Source organism: Parasteatoda tepidariorum, chromosome 5, assembly GCF_982258835.1.
Source record: "Parasteatoda tepidariorum strain Cologne lab strain chromosome 5, Ptep-v5.0, whole genome shotgun sequence".
In the NCBI taxonomy this organism is placed as follows: domain Eukaryota; kingdom Metazoa; phylum Arthropoda; class Arachnida; order Araneae; family Theridiidae; genus Parasteatoda; species Parasteatoda tepidariorum.
Window position 1 is genome coordinate 107,962,907 of NC_141759.1, and position 16,911 is coordinate 107,979,817.

At 30.8% G+C, this 16,911-nt stretch overlaps 1 long non-coding RNA gene across 22 annotated transcripts in view; it reads left to right on the forward strand.

Moving 5' to 3' along the window:
- Positions 1-7,065: 7,065 nt before the first annotated feature.
- Positions 7,066-16,911, forward strand: part of LOC147809966 (uncharacterized) — a 39,750-nt gene continuing 29,904 nt past the window's right edge. For 11 of the 22 annotated variants that reach the window (XR_015433957.1, XR_015433953.1, XR_015433964.1 and 8 more), the window contains exons 1-2: positions 7,671-8,043; positions 8,977-9,087. This is a non-coding gene — a long non-coding RNA (uncharacterized LOC147809966). Of the gene's footprint in view, positions 7,482-7,508; positions 8,044-8,976; positions 9,088-16,911 lie in introns of those variants that run through there. The other 11 variants (XR_015433946.1, XR_015433960.1, XR_015433955.1 and 8 more) reach the window with 9 other exon arrangements.

The window sequence follows — 16,911 nt, forward strand, 5'->3', positions numbered from 1 at the left end:
GTTTCTTATCCCGGGATTCGAACCGGAGCCCACTCACCCCAGCCGTCGGTTAACAGTCCGGTGTTTTGACCACCATACTACTCGCACACGAGAAGCTTGCCACAATTTCGCTTCAAAAGTCCTCTCACAGTCAGCTATGCAATAGAACTTTGAGGAACCCCCTGCACCCCCTAATTCACATATAAAAATTTCCTCCATCAGAAATGTTTGGACCGTAGGCCCCTACTTACTGACCGAGTTTGAAAATTATAACTTAATATTGAAGGGAGTTAGACGGCTTCGAAATTCGAACCCCTCCCCGCCATTTTTTCCATTTTTTTTATTATTATTATTTCATTATGCGTTCTTTAACAAAGAAAGATGCACGATTCTACTCATAGAACAACTTGCACATGATAAACTGTCGAATTCATTGTAAAAATAATTTAAAACAATGGAAATTAAACAATTTTCCTGGACTTTTCCAGTTTTCTCCCGTTATTCACCATTTTTCCTGTTTAAAAAAATTATTTCCTATACGTAGGAACCCTTAAAATATAGAAAAACACATTGAAAAAATAATATAATGCAAAATAAGCGGAAGCAAAAAAAAAAGAAATTTTTCTGAAAAATTATTGATCCCGGGATTCGAACCTACGCCCCCTCGCCCAGGCCGTCGGTTAATAGTCCGGTGTTTTGACCACCATACTACTCGGACACGAGAAGCCTGCCACAATTTCGCTTCAAAAGTCCTCTCACAGTCAGCTATGCAATAGAACTTTGAGGCACCCCCTGCACCCCCTAATTCACATATAAAAATTTCCTCCATCAGAAATGTTTGGGCCATAGACCCCTACTTAGGGACCGAGTTAAAAAATTATAACTTAATATTGAAGGGAGTTAGACGGCTTCGAAATTCGAACCCTACCCCGCCATTTTTTCTATTTTTGTTATTATTATTATTTCATTATGCGTTCTTTAACAAAGAAAGAAGCACGATTCTACTCATAGAACAACTTACGAATGATAAACTGTCGAATATATTGTAGAAATAATTTAAAATATTGGAAATTAAACAATTTTTCTGAATTTTTCCAGTCTTCACCCGTTATTGGCCATTTTCCCTATTTAAAAAAATTATTTCCTATACGTAGGAACCTTTAAAATGTAGAAAAACACATTGAAAAAATAATATATTGCAGAATAAGCGGAAGCAAAAAAAAAATTTTTCTGAAAAATTACTGATCCCGGGATTCGAACCTACGCCCCCTCGCCCCAGCCGTCGGTTAATAGTCCGGTGTTTTGACCACCATACTACTCGGACACGAGAAGCCTGCCACAATTTCGCTTCAAAAGTCCTCTCACAGTCAGCTATGCAATAGAACTTTGAGGCACCCCCTGCACCCCCTAAATCACATATAAAAATTTCCTCCCTCAGAAATGTTTGGACCATAGACCCCTACTTAGGGACCGAGTTTGAAAATTATAACTTAATATTGAAGGGAGTTAGACGGCTTCAAAATTCGAGACCCACCCCGCCATTTTATCTATTTTTTTTATTATTATTATTTCATTATGCGTTCTTTAACAAAGAAAGATGCACGATTCTACTCATACAACAACTTGCACATGATAAACTGTCGAATATATTGTAAAAATAATATAAAACAATGGAAATTAAGCAATTTTCCTGGACTTTTCCAGTTTTCTCCCGTTATTCACCATTTTTCCTGTTTAAAAAAATTATTGCCTATACGTAGGAATCTTTAAAATATAGAAAAACACATTGAAAATATAATATAATGCAAAATAAGCGGAAGCAAAAAAAAAAAGAAAAAGTTTCTGATCCCGGGATTCGAACCGGCGCCCACTCGCCCCAGCCTTCGGTTAATAGTCCGGTGTTTTTACCACCATACTATTCGGACACGAGAAGCCTGCCACAATTTCGCTTCAAAAGTCCTCTCACAGTCAGCTATGCAATAGAACTTTGAGGTACCCCCTGCACCCCCTAATTCACATATAAAAATTTCCTCCATCAGAAATGTTTGGACCATAGACCCCTACTTAGGGACCGAGTTTGAAAATTATAACTTAATATTGAAGGGAGTTAGACGCCTTCGAAATTCGAACCCCACCCCGCTATTTTTTTTAATTTTTATTATTATTATTATTCTATTATGCGTTCTTTAACAAAGAAAGAAGCACGATTCTACTCATAGAACTACTTACGAATGATAAACTGTCGAATATATTGTAGAAATAATTTAAAACAAGTCTTCACCCGTTATTCGCCATTTTCCCTATTTAAAAAAAAATTATTTCCTATACGTAGGAACCTTTAAAATATAGAAAAACACATTGAAAAAATAATATAATGCAGAATAAGCGGAAGCAAAAAAAAAGAAATTTTTCTGAAAAATTACTGATGCCGGGAATCGAACCTACGCCCCCTCGCTCCAGCCGTCGGTTAATAGTCCGGTGTTTTGACCACCATACTACTCGGACACGAGAAGCCTGCCACAATTTCGCTTCAAAAGTCCTCTCACAGTCAGCTATGCAATAGAACTTTGAGGCTCCCCCTGCACCCCCTAATTCACATATAAAAATTTCCTCCATCAGAAATGTTTGGACCATAGACCCCTACTTAGGGACCGAGTTTGAAAATTATAACTTAATATTGAAGGGAGTTAGACGGCTTCAAAATTCAAACCCCACCCCGCCATTTTTTCTATTTTTTTTATTATTATTATTTCATTATGCGTTCTTTAACAAAGAAAGATGTACGATTCTACTCATAGAACAACTTACACATGATAAACTGTCGAATATATTGTAAAAATAATTTAAAACAATGGAAATTAAACAATTTTCCTGGATTTTTCCAGTTTTCTCCCGTTATTCATCATTTTTCCTGTTTAAAAAAATTATTTTCTATACGTAGGAATCTTTAAAATATAGAAAAACACATTGAAAAAATAATATAATGCAAAATAAGCGGAAGCAAAAAAAAAAGAAATTTTTCTGAAAAATTACTGATCCCGGGATTCGAACCTACGCCCCCTCGCCCAGGCCGTCGGTTAATAGTCCGATGTTTTGACCATCATACTACTCGCACACGAGAAGGTTGCCACAATTTCGCTTCAAAAGTCCTCTCACAGTCAGCTATGCAATAGAACTTTGAGGCACCCCCTGCACCCCCTAATTCACATATAAAAATTTCCTCCATCAGAAATGTTTGGACCATAGACCCCTACTTAGTGACCGAGTTTGAAAATTATAACTTAATATTGAAGGGAGTTAGACGGCTTCGAAATTCGATCCCCACCCCGCTATTTTTTTAAATTTTTATTATTATTATTATTCTATTATGCGTTCTTTAACAAAGAAAGAAGCACGATTCTACTCATAGAACAACTTACGAATGATAAACTGTCGAATATATTGTAGAAATAATTTAAAGCAATGGAAATTAAACAATTTTTCTGGATTTTTCCAGTCTTCACCCGTTATTCGCCATTTTCCCTATTTAAAAAAATTATTTCCTATACGTAGGAACCTTTAAAATATAGAAAAACACATTGAAAAAATAATATAATGCAAAATAAGCGGAAGCAAAAAAAAAAGAAATTTTTCTGAAAAATTACTGATCCCGGGATTCGAACCTACGCCCCCTCGCCCCAGCCGTCGGGTAATAGTCCGGTGTTTTGACCACCATACTACTCGGACACGAGAAGCCTGCCACAATTTCGCTTCAAAAGTCCTCTCACAGTCAGCTATGCAATAGAACTTTGAGGCACCCCCTGCACCCCCTAATTCACATATAAAAATTTCCTCCATCAGAAATGTTTGGACCATAGACCCCTACTTAGGGACCGAGTTTGAAAATTATAACTTAATATTGAAGGGAGTTAGACGGCTTCGAAATTCGAACCCCACCCCGCCATTTTTTCTATTTTTTTTAAAGTATTTTGATATTTGCTGAAGTATTTTTGTAGTAAAGAGATTTCAAAGAACTTCCTGTTGTTTTTGAGTCTTTCTTCAAATATGAAACAGAGCGATGCAGTTCTCTTTGATTACAGTGGCTAAGAGGTTAAGAAGCAAAAGTTGAATAAATCGGTTATATGTTTTAAAAAACAAACTTATTTAACGTAAAAGTAGTAATGGAATGGGTACATTATAAACGTTCCTAAGAGAACGTATAATTTATGGTTGAGTTTTAGATTAGCAGCAGAAATATGCATTTTTTTAAAAAAAGCAATCCTAAAGAACGATTAAGACTTATTGGATTTCGAAGTAAAGTTCATTTAAAAGTATGCGATGCGTAGCGAACGAAATAAAAAAGCTAACATCCTGAATAATTTTGGATTCAATGATAAGATTTTTACGTACTAGAACTCAATATTAATAGTACTTAGTAGCTTAACATTAAACGTAACTATTTGATTAGTGTAAGCGATATAGATTTACAATTTATTTTTTGACACTAAAAAATATTAAACATATTATCATATAAACATATTCTAAACATATTCTAAAAAATATAACATATAAACATATTCTAAAAAATATTAAACATATTATCTTAACTTTCCACCCTCGTGTTATGAATAAAGTGTTGGAATTTTTTTGGATTACTGTTTATTTTATGTATGTGGACGAAATATTGATGAAATTATTAAAATCGGTATTTCTAAATGGACATTTTCTAGAAACATTTTTTTTTTTCGCAGTGGAATGATCGTAAAGACACAGTTCAAGATCACTTCGGTCTGTAAGTGAATTTGTGACCATTCTGATCAGAATGCGTAGACACCAAGGGTGCGCGTTATCGGGCTAACGAAGCAGCGGTGGCAGACCCTCTGCAAGGGTGTAACTCAAAGTCACTCTTGAGCAAAAATCTGCGCGTTATTATTATTTTTTTAAATTTTTCACATTTAAAATCAATTTGGCACCTTCGAGATCTTGATTGGCATGACAGATGAAGATACGGAAATATCCCCTATAACATTAAAAACATTTGTCAAATAGAGAGACAGATAGCACAATACAGAGAAGATGGAGCATGGTGGCTCAGGGGATTCAGCACCCGGTTTGCACCAACTACAGTACTGATGTAAAATATCCTGAGTGGTAGACGGATCATGGGTCCCCTTGTCGTCAGGCTAACCATGGGAGGTTTTCGTGGTTTTCCTCTCTAAGGCAAATGCGGCTTAGTTCTATTAAAAAGTCCTCCACGAAGACAAATATCTCCCAATACTTGTCATAGGAGTTCCCTTGTCTTCTGGATTTGATTAAAAATTAGAAAACTACTGAGTTAGTTACATTACATTGCAGCACATTGGTAGTCAAGAACCCAAAAAAATTGGGGTAACTGCTCTACGACTGTTTTAAAATACAATAAAATACAGAGAAGGTCCTCTGTGGTAGACGAATCATGGGTTAGAGTCCCCTTGCCGTCAGGCTGATCATGGGATGTTTTCGCGGTTTTCCTGTCCATGCAACTCTACTGCTGGTTAGTTTCTTAAAAAGAGTCCGCCACGGAGACAAAATTTCTCCCAATATTTGATCCATGAGTTTCCCTGTCATCTGGATTGGGTAAAAAATTACATAGCTAAGGAGTTGAGCGTTCATAGACGTAAAGAAGCCAAAGAATTGGATTGGCTGTTCAACGACGGCTATAATATTGAGAAGGGTGGCTGAGAGGATAGAGCACTTGCCTTCCAAGAAGGTGACACGGGTTCGACCCCAATGATAGCTGGTCCATCCGAATTCCGCACCTGGCTCGCACCGACAATAAATATCCTCAGTGAAAGACAGGTCACGGGCTAAACTATTCGCTTGCAGTCAGGCTAACCGTGGAAGGTGCTCTTCTCCATATAACGCAAATACCGACTATTTGCTTCAAAAAGTCTTTCACGATGGCAAATTTCTCCCCAATCATTGATTCAGGAGTTCCCTTGTCTTTCGGATTGGGTTCAAAATTACAAGGCTACGGTGTCGAACATTAGTGGTCGTAAACCCTAATGGCGTTCGCTGTTCAACGACGGTTATAAAATAAAATACAGAGAAGGACATAGCGAAGAAAAAACCAAGGTGAAAGCGGGATTCGACCCCGCAACTTCCACCCCTAGAATCAAACGATTTATTCTAATTTCTGATCTTTTTTTAAGATGTTTACCTAATAGTCTGCTGAGCACCGTTATCTTACTTTTTATAAAATTTGCATTCTAGAATAAAAATAAAGAATCTAAGTCCTGTAGTGATAGTTAAGAGACGGTTTCCAGCAGATCACCGATGTCAAGCTTCACTGGCTGCTGCCAGTGTGCGGGTGGAGGACCACTTGGTTCTGTCTGCGTAGGGTCCGAGGGTGTGTGATATTAGTCCTCGTTAAACTGTTCTGCCGTAAAGTGCTCGACTTCACGGACAGGTCGTCAGGCTACCGAAGCGGGGGTGCCATCCCCTCCGCAGATGGCATGTCTTCGGATCATCCTCAGGGATGCTTCCCAGACCGTCACCAATAGCCCATTGTGCAGCTCTACTGCGTAAATGAACTAATGATTTTGATATATTGTTGTTGTTGTAGTTCATTTACGTCGCACTAGAGCTGCACAATGGGCTATTGGCGACGGTCTGGGAAGCATCCCTGAGGATGATCCGAAGACATGCCATCACAATTTTGATCCTGTGCAGAGGGGATGGCCCCCCGCTTCGGTAGCCCAACGACCTGCACGCGAAGTCGAGTACTTTACTGTAGCACAGTTTAAGGAGGATCAATACCGCACACCCTCGGTTTCTGCGCAAACTGATCTAAGTGGTCACCCACCCACACACTGACCGTAGCCAGTGATGCTTGACTTCGGTGATCTGCTGGGAACCGTGTCTTAACGATCAGTCCACTGCGGGACGCGGGACGATTTTGATATACAACTAAAAGCAAAAAAAAATCTAAAAACGTCATAGAAAATAAGTAAGCTAAAAGCGTGAAAATATTTTCGCACTATCTTTCGAAATTTGTTATAAGCCAACAATTTTTTTAATTGTTGGCTTATAACAAATTGGAACCGTGTCTTAACCATCAGTCCACTGCGGGACGATTTTGTTGTTGTTGTTGTTGTTGTTAAGTTACGTCGCACTAGAGCTGCACAATGGGCTATTGGCGACGGTCTGGGAAACATCCCGGAGGATGATCCGAAGACATGCCATCACAATTTTGATCCTCTGCGGAGGGGATGGCACCCCCGCTTCGGTAGCTCGACGACCTGCGCGCGAAGTCGAGCACTTTATGGTAGCACAGTTTAACGAGGACCAATACCGCACACCCTCGGTCCCTACGCAGACTGATCCAAGTGGTCACCCACCCGCACACTGACCGTAGCCAGTGATGCTTGACTTCGGTGATCTGCTGGGAACCGTGTCTTAACGATCAGTCCACTGCGGGACGCGGGACGATTTTGATATACAACTAAAAGCAAAAAAAAATCTAAAAACGTCATAGAAAATAAGTAAGCTAAAAGCGTGAAAATATTTTCGCACTATCTTTCGAAATTTGTTATAAGCCAACAATTTTTTTAATTGCAGCATTTGAATTTGCCTTTATCTTTGATTGATTATAATAACCAAAACAGTATTTTTAAATTAAAAAATTTGACAAAAATAAGAAAAGGTTTTTGAAACTTAACTAAATTGTAATTGCCCTGCTGATATTGACTTGTCTGAAAGTTCTTGTGCTTGTTTCTTGTGATTGCATTGTTGATCATGAATTTTCAATACGCTAATGAATTTAATTTATGTGTATGTTCGTGAAATTATGTAAACATGTCAATTAAGCCTAACATAATTAGTTTTTAAGTAAAGGAGCTTTTTTATATATTCTTATTTCGGTCGTTTCAAGTAGCAGTTTAAATTATACAGAGATATATTCGTAATCTGATCTGTGACGCCAACTAAATTCGCCAAGACCCAGGTTATCCAGGAAACACATCGAGAAATGAAATTATCTGCAGGGATGGGGCGTATATGGATATCATCAAATCAAAATAGTATTTTGATTTTTGCTTTATTTAGGTTGATTGTCCAATTGTTATTTTTGAGCTAGTTTTAGTTTAAATTTATTATAACTGCTCTCTTTTATTTTGAAGTTTTATTTGGGGGGAAATTACCGAATTGTGTAGGATATTATAAATGGTGCAAGCTTGGTGTGCTAAATATTTCTTATGTTGTTCTGTAACGATGTAAACAAGAAATTTACTCAATCCTGAAAGATAACAAAATGAAATAATTCATTTGCTAGTTTAAGACAGTGCTAAACATTCAAGGAACCAGTTGATTTGTTTATTTTTTTTTTCTAGATAAATTTGTGTGTATTCTGTAATACTTAGCTTTGTTAATCTGAAATGTTCTGATGTTTTTAATCATTATTATTTCTCAGAATTCCAATTGCTATCTTTAATTGAAATATTATCTTTATTTAATTGTTCTGTAACTTTTATATTAAGATACTAAGTAATTGTTCATTCTAGACCTTAAAAAGGGCAGGGCACTAGAAACTGGAAAGAGCCGCTAAAAAAGGGCGCCCATCATAAAAAAGAGCATTATTTTAAAATATTTGCTTTACGTTTAGGGCACCCAAAATATACAAAGTTTTTAATTTTATCACTAAATAAATTTTTTAGCGGTAATTAGTTTAAATTAAAAAAATTATTCCTTAATTTAATTGGTACATTCTATAAGTTGATTTTAAAGTGAGCGTTATTATAAAATTTTGAAGTGCATAAAAAAATAGCTATATGATTCGAGAGTTGGTAAGAAATGTACATTTTTGTAAAATCTTCAGATTGTTTTTCTTTTCGTTGACAACTACGCTTATTTATGTACTTAATTTTAAAAAAAATTTTCTTTTCTATCTAGGTGTCAAAAATCAGATTGTATTTCTTTTCATGTTAATAACTATGCTTATTCATGCACTCAATTTAAAATATTTTTTTCTTTCTTATCTAGAAGATGAAAATGTTGGACATCTCTTTTTGGAAGCTGAAGATTGCAAACATGAAAGAATTAATGGTGGTATCATTGATAGTCAAAAACAAGAAGCTATCAGCTGATCTAATGGTTAGTTAATAATTATAACAATAAACTTAATTTTTACATTCAATTTTTATACTTTGATTATATTACAGAAATGATTGTGCTCCATAAAAAGTACAAATTTTTCACTAGTATTTGAAAGTTTGACAAATAATTTTATAACAAACATTAAAGTTATATTGCATAGATCATTATTTCTTTTGACTAAAATAAAATTTTGAAATTTCTCAAATGTGGCTGACTTTTGATGAATAATTATTCTTATTATTTTAATAAACACAGATTCAATACAGATAAAAGCTAAATATAATTTTGAAAGTTTTTTCTTAAGAAAAAGAAAAAAAAGGCAAATTTGTTTTAATGAAATAATTTTATGGATAAATTAAAAACGAAATTTTATAGTTTTTATTATATCACTTATTCAAACAACAAATTTTATAAATTTGAATTTTATTCTCATGATAATTGAGGATCTTTTTCATTTAATACAGTTTATCCTATCGCATTGAAGAAAGAAAAAACATTTCTTCAAAATGCACCAATTTTAATTTAAATGATTTACTTTACAACATTACACTCCTTTTTACACTACTTTTTTAAAGTAACATTGATTTTATGCTTTATTTATCATTTTAATGCAACACTCAGGGTGCATAGCATTTGTAAAAAGTACTTAAAGGTGCTTTTTTGGGGATTTCGTTTTTAAAAGCTTTTAAAGGTGCTTTTTTCAGGTGGCGTTTTTAAAAAGTGCTTTTTTTTCCTAATTTTTTTTTCTCCCTTCAGTGATATCTGGTGGATCCCATGCATTTCACGAAAAATGGGGAGTTTGCTATGTAATCATTCATGCGGACTTCATGTCATACCCACGTTATGACTTGTGTATGCGCGCACACTTTAAACCGAAACCCGAGTGCTCTAATTCGGATAGAGAATATCAGATCCTTATGAATTGTTTTTCTTTTTAATTTTGTTCTTGTTTATTTTATTTTACTTCTAACACTTTCTTTGACGTAAGGGTACTTTTGTTCTGAGTTCAGGGTCAAGTTGAATTCACTCGGTGATGTGGGAAAGTACTGATTGTTTCGATTTATGCCCGTTTCTTTTTGGTTTTTTTTGGAGGCATAAAATGAATCTTTATTAACTAGCTTAAATAATAAAGTAATTTCAGGCCATATCTGTGTACTGTAAAAATCATTGTATTTTAGTTTTTATTTGAGAGTGACTATGGTTTAATCATCCTGAAGTTCACATTTTGATTCATAATTCCCAATGTTTCTCATCTTAGAAATATATTTTTGAAATGTAAAATATTTTTCAGATTTTAAGTATTTTATTTTAGAAAATCATACAAAAATTTCTCTGCATATGAATACTATGCAATCAAACTCCGATCTACATTAAGTTGTGAAAAAAAAAAGTAAAACTAAAAAAACTGTTTTTTAATAAACAGCTTGAAAGCTTTTTTCTATAACTTGAACAGAAAATTATTAGAAAATAAGCATTTAATGATGCATTTTTTTAAAATAAAGTATTTATTTAAAAAATAGCGTTAAAATCGCTTAAAAAAAGGTCATTAATATACCCCTTTCGGAAAAAGAGATACTTATACAAATTTTACCGTATGAAAATAATTTTAACAAAGTGAATATTCGTAATAGTAATGAAAATTAAATCTATGAACACAGATAAATTAACCACTGTCTAAATTGTCTTGTTTAATTGTCGAAATTGTCTTGTATTTTAAAGATTTGTTTTGCTCATACTTGACAAAATATAAAAATTAAATTGTTTACTTTAATATTTTTTGAAAAAATGATTTATTTTTATTTTTAATTTCATTAAAATATCAAGGAATTTTTTAAAAAATCATCTTTATTTTTTCTCATAATATGTAGAAAAAAATATTTGTGCAAAATATCAACTGATTTTAAAATTACATTAAAAAAAGCATTTATTTTAAATAAAATAGTTATATAGTTATTTTTTTTAAAAATTTTCCGAAGGAATTTTCCTGTTTTAGTTTAGTCATTTAATATAAATATTATATTTATGGAATTAATAGAAATGAACGCAGTTAAGAAAGTTTAAACTCATCCCCTATGCATATAAATTTCTTCTATTTTATCCAGTTAATGCCATTTTCTTAAAAAAAATGATTTTTTCTTGAAAAGCGCTCAACCTTCACATAAATCACTTAACATAAAGTCTACTTTGTGATATTGCACAATACCTTTTTACATTGCTTTTTATTGTGACAATTCAGCTCCTCTGCTAGGTATTTATAGTTTTTTGAAATATTTTTCCTGGAATTAATATACTTTAGTGTTCATTTTTTGAAATTAAAAATGTTATGTTATTGCCAGCACTATAAGCAAGGCAAATGATGATTAGATATTTTAAAAATGACAAAAAGTTTTAAAAGCCTTGATTTAGGGTACTACCCCAAGGCAGAGGTAAATACCCATTTATAAATACCATACTTACTGGGTATTTATCCGACCACATCTATACCCACGCAGTGTTTGGCTAAATTTGAATCGAAAAAACTCTTAATAAATATAAAATAATAACTATGAAATATGTAAACTTTTAATTGCTGCAATTTTTGTAATCTTTATCAAATTGTCTTATTTTTCTTCATTCTCAGTGACGGTATATATTATTTAAAAACCTATTTTATGCTTGAAATTTTTTTTTGTTTATAAAAATAAATAATTATAATAAAGTTTGCATAAAACTCTGAAAAGTTAAAAAAATTTATACCTTATTATTTTAAACTTTTTTTAAAAAATTTTTCATGCAACAAATTTGTCCTAAAAAATCTTAAGCAGAGGAACTTTTTTTAGAGGAGAGCCTCAGAAAAAAAGTTTAGCTTTTAAGCACATTCAATCACCGAATTATTCTTTAGTTAGATGAGAACAATCACAAATTTATCTTAAAAATAATAAAAATAGAAATCAAGGTGCATGTGTCATATAAACTAAAAAAGTTAAAAAAATGCTATTAGTTTTACGCATGCTATTTTCTCTTTGCTTAATCAGATGAAAGTATACTGAAAAATAAAAATCTGCAATGCCTTTTTTGGTAGAATATAGATTTTAACAATACTTGATTATTCTAAAATTCTCAGTAATTCCCATTAAACTTTGTTCAGCACTTTAAGCTTCTGAAAATGTGTTGAAGAACCTAATTTTTTTAATTGATTTTCTGAAAAATTTATTTTGATCTGAAATCTGAGAAGAGATTGTTGTTAATAAAAATAATCAAAGGCATGCTAACAGACAATCTCTGTGCATATTTTTTTTTCAATTAAAAGTAAACTAACAAAAAATGATTATTTGATAAACAGCTTGAGAGCGTTTTTTAATAATTTTAACTATAAATTATAAGAAAATAAACTTTAAAATGTGCATTTTTTGAAAAAAAATATTTAGAAATTAGTTTTAAAATTTAAAATTACTTAAAAAATTTATTAATATGCTCCTCCCCGACCTCTCCCTAAAAAGATACTTATATTATAGAATATTGACCAGTTGAGAATAGACCAAACAAAATAAATGTTTGTAAAAGTAATCTGAATTTAACCTATAAACACATAATTTTACCAATGTGTAATTGTTATTAAAACAATGAATTGATGTTTTTCAAAATGGAATCTGAATAAAAAGTTAATATTTGTAAGAGAGAGAGTCTTATTTTTATAAAAAGGGTAAAGAGGGTACATTTATTGGGATCAAAGGGTTTGCTGGAAGGGTTGCCCTTCACAAAAGAGTTAAAGAGAACACTGGTATTAAAATATACTGTTAATGAATTTCTTCTAACAAAATAACTAAATGTTGCATTTTTAGAATGTTTTTCAATGCCATTGAAAAATTATAGTTATTGGAGATAAGATTTTGCTTTTTCCTATCAATAATATAAAAAATGATTAGTTTAGTGTGTCTTAAAGAACATTTTCAAGCTCTTCCAACACTTATGTATCTTTGAATTATTAGTTACGTTATATCATTATTGTTAAAAGTTTCATATTGTTGAATTAATTTTTAAAAAATTTTTAAATTACCTTTTTTCAGACTTATGAAGTTTCTAATAAGCTGAACCTTGATTATTTGCATTCTATTTATCCTTTTACAGTTATTTCCAAATAATGTAATGTAAACAATTGATAACTGTTTTTCCAAGTTTATAGCTTCTTGGTAAAGCTCAACATTATTTAACAATTTTAACATATTTTTATTGAATCTATTTTGATGTTCATATTTGATCCTTTTACTGTTACATTATTTGGGCAAATTAGTTTAAGCATTTCCCTACCATTATCACATTATCATTACTTTAAATTAGAAGTCATTCAAATATTATCTAAGCATATTTTTGGCAATTTCAAACACCTCCCTTATCAGCAAAATTAAGCATATTTCAAACCTTTTTTCATGAGTCAGGATATAAACCTTTTTTCATGAGTCAGGAGTCACCCTCTGATTTTTTTTCTTCTTTACAGTACTAATTTAATTTAAGGATAAAATTCTAATAAAAGATATTAACTTTGTTTTAAACAAGTATTATATACAACTAATAAAAGCTAATATAAAAATTATAAAAACACTCCCCTTTCTTTCGTAGTTTTTTTTTTACTATAAAAATAGTTCAAGGTCTGTTAAATGGGAGTCTGATTTAAATTTGGAAAAAGCCCCTTATCCGTATCTACCCCTCTCCTGTGATTGGATATCAAAATAAAAGTAGGGTGTGGGATAACCAACAGGGAAAAGGAGATCTTCAACAAAACCATGTCTAATATTAGTCTTGTTTTAACCATGCACTATTTTTAATGTGTGTGGTTTTTGCAACTTTTTATTTAATTTGCTTACGTGTGAAAATTAAAGTTTTATTCCAATTTGAAAATCTGGTAATTTCTGATGTATTTAATTTATTAGTCATAAGTATGAAATGGTAAAAAAATTTGCACCAATGTAATTTTTAAAAAGCTCCAATGAGTAAATTCTTGAAGGTGAAAAGGGAATACATAATTTTTCCCTCTGACTTTTTCTTGTTGGATTATCTTTCACTTTGATATTTAGAAAGCCAGAATTTTTAGCAGACAATTTTTGTTTCTGTACATGGCTTTAGTTACCGTTCGGTATGCAGTATTTTTTTCAAAGTTTAAATATAATCATTGTGTTAACTTAATTTAACTTTTTTATCATTTATGAATTTGGATTTAATATAAGGATTGGATATTAGGCAATTCTTCCTTTTCTTTGGGAATTAAGGTGGGAAATAAGTAGAATTAAAAATAACTTTAATTTTATAGAATTTTTATTAATGTTTTTGTCATGATTAGCGTTTTCTCAGTTTCTGTAAACATATAAAATATTGATAATGAAACTGCAAAATACATCTAATTGAATTGATTCATGCAGTTAAGATAGGAGTTATTGCTTTGAGTTTAATTCACTTATAATTGAGACTGTTCCTTCATAAATTTTTTATCTTCATAATTTCTTAAATTCATAGTTGATTGCTCAATTTGTACATAGTTTAAAATTACTCCAATTTTCTTAAGTATTTTTAATTGATGAAAAATTGCATCATATTATAGCTTCCGAATTGTTATTTTATTATGTATATATAAATTTTGCTTTAATTGTAAGTACTATTTTACATTTGATTGATAATTCATATTCACTTATTTTCAAGATAGGGTAAAAGTATAAAGCAAATAATTCAAAAATAATTTTACAACTATGGCACACAAAAATGCCTAATGTAAAAAGTTTTGTAGATTGTGCATGTTTTACAAGGAAATGCCCCAAAGGCAAAATATTACTTTTTAAACTTTCAGTTCATTTACCTTTAAATTAAGAAAAACTTTGTAGCTCACCTGCAGTTGTGGTGTAGCATTTAGACTTTCCATTTTCTGTTGAATGGTTCGGGTTTTAATAGAATATTTATTATCTTCAACTTTCTTTTCTAAAAATGAACTATTTAACATGTTTAATCAATTTATAAATTATTTTAAAAATAAAAAATATCAGTACCTGTTTAATTTTATCTTATTAAAATATATGGATTAATTAAAAAATGCATAATTTAAGTTAAAAAAATTTTTGTTATTTTTTTTAAATTACAAAATTAAGTTAAAAAATTTTGTAATTTAAAATTTATTTTAAAATGATGAAAAAATAATGTTAAAAAATAGTTAAAAAATAATGGAAATATTTTGATTAAAAAAAAATTATTAATTTTTGTCTTAAAAATTAAATTTTTGAAAAGAATTAAGTTTGATTTTAAAAAAATTATAATTTATAAATTGAATAAAGCTTATTAAATAGTTATTAACCTTTTTAGATAAAGAAATTTAAATTGAACTCCTGACCTCACTAGTAGACACCACTATTACACCACGAAAAAAAAAATTAACTAAACCAATATTAACTTAGTTTTAATATAAACTAAAATACGCGTTTGAAAATAATGAGGTTGTATTTCTTGAAACTGAAATGAAATCAATTATAATAGTTAAATAAAAATAAGGAAAATTTAAAAAAAAACTTGTTTTAAGGAAAAGTTTTCAGCAATTTTTCAAAATTGCCTCATGCAAGCAATACACACCATCTCCCTTCCCACAAATTGTGATGTCATTTTCGACCAATAGCGTGTCCTGGCTATTCTGAAATTTAATCGCACGTTTCATTTGCGCCCTATCTTAACCACATGCTCCTTAATTTAGAGCTTAATTTTGTTTTAATAGGAATTTTTGAGATGTGTTCCACCCTTGTTAGATACAAACTTGTTTGCATGCAATCGCTTGTGAGAACTAAACAATAATATTTGCTTACTTTTTCTGGGTTAGACTAAAAATCCCAATTGAAATTGCAAGCATTCTCTTTGAATAGAATTAAATTAATTTTGTTTGGTATATTATGAACTGATAACATATCTATAAGACTGCTTTAAAACTCTACTACGCTTTTTAGTTTGTCTCAGAAAGATATTTTTGAGCAATTATATAGTTTTTTTGCAAATTCAAGAATGGTATTTATTATAAGGATATTTTTTTTGTTGTATAATTTAAATATTTTTAGATTTTGTCTGTTTTATTTTCTAAGTATTTCTTTTGTGTATGTGGATAAGCAATTCAGTACTGCTATTTGAATTACTTTGTTGTTTTTGTTTTCTTTTATTACTTTGAAATATATCTTGTAGTTTGTGTTACTAAAAACTTTTAATTTTATTTCAAAAATTCATTTATTCCTTAGATGTTGTTGAAAATTTTTATTTTATACTGTAAGTAAACTTATTTATTTAATCTTGTACATTTTGACAATAATTTGTTTATAATAAATATTTCTATCAAGTGAAATATTTTTTCTAACTTTTATCTAAAATTTAACAAGAGTTAACTTAGAAGTTGGGATTGCTAACGTATGTTTTGAAGACTTTTATTTATCTTTCAGGTTTTGAAAAGGTTATTTATTTGTTATTTCTTAAATTAAAAGTTCATGTATTTTTCTTAATATGGTCACATACATTTTCCTTAATATGGTCATATATTTTTCTTAATATGGTTATTAAAAAATTATATAGTATTTTGATGAATATAGAACCATAGTTTTTGATATATATAATTTTCTCAAGATTCTTAAAATAAGATTCTTAATACATTGACCTCTAATAATGTTTTTAGATTTGCTATTCCTTTTTCTTTTCACTAAGAATGTCCTTTTTATATTGACACTTTAATATTTGAATATATATATTTACCAGCAGGCTGTAAAGTTTCACATTTATCAAAAGTTTCTTATTTTCTATGTTTGCAGTAAATTTTAGTTGAATGTTAAATAACTG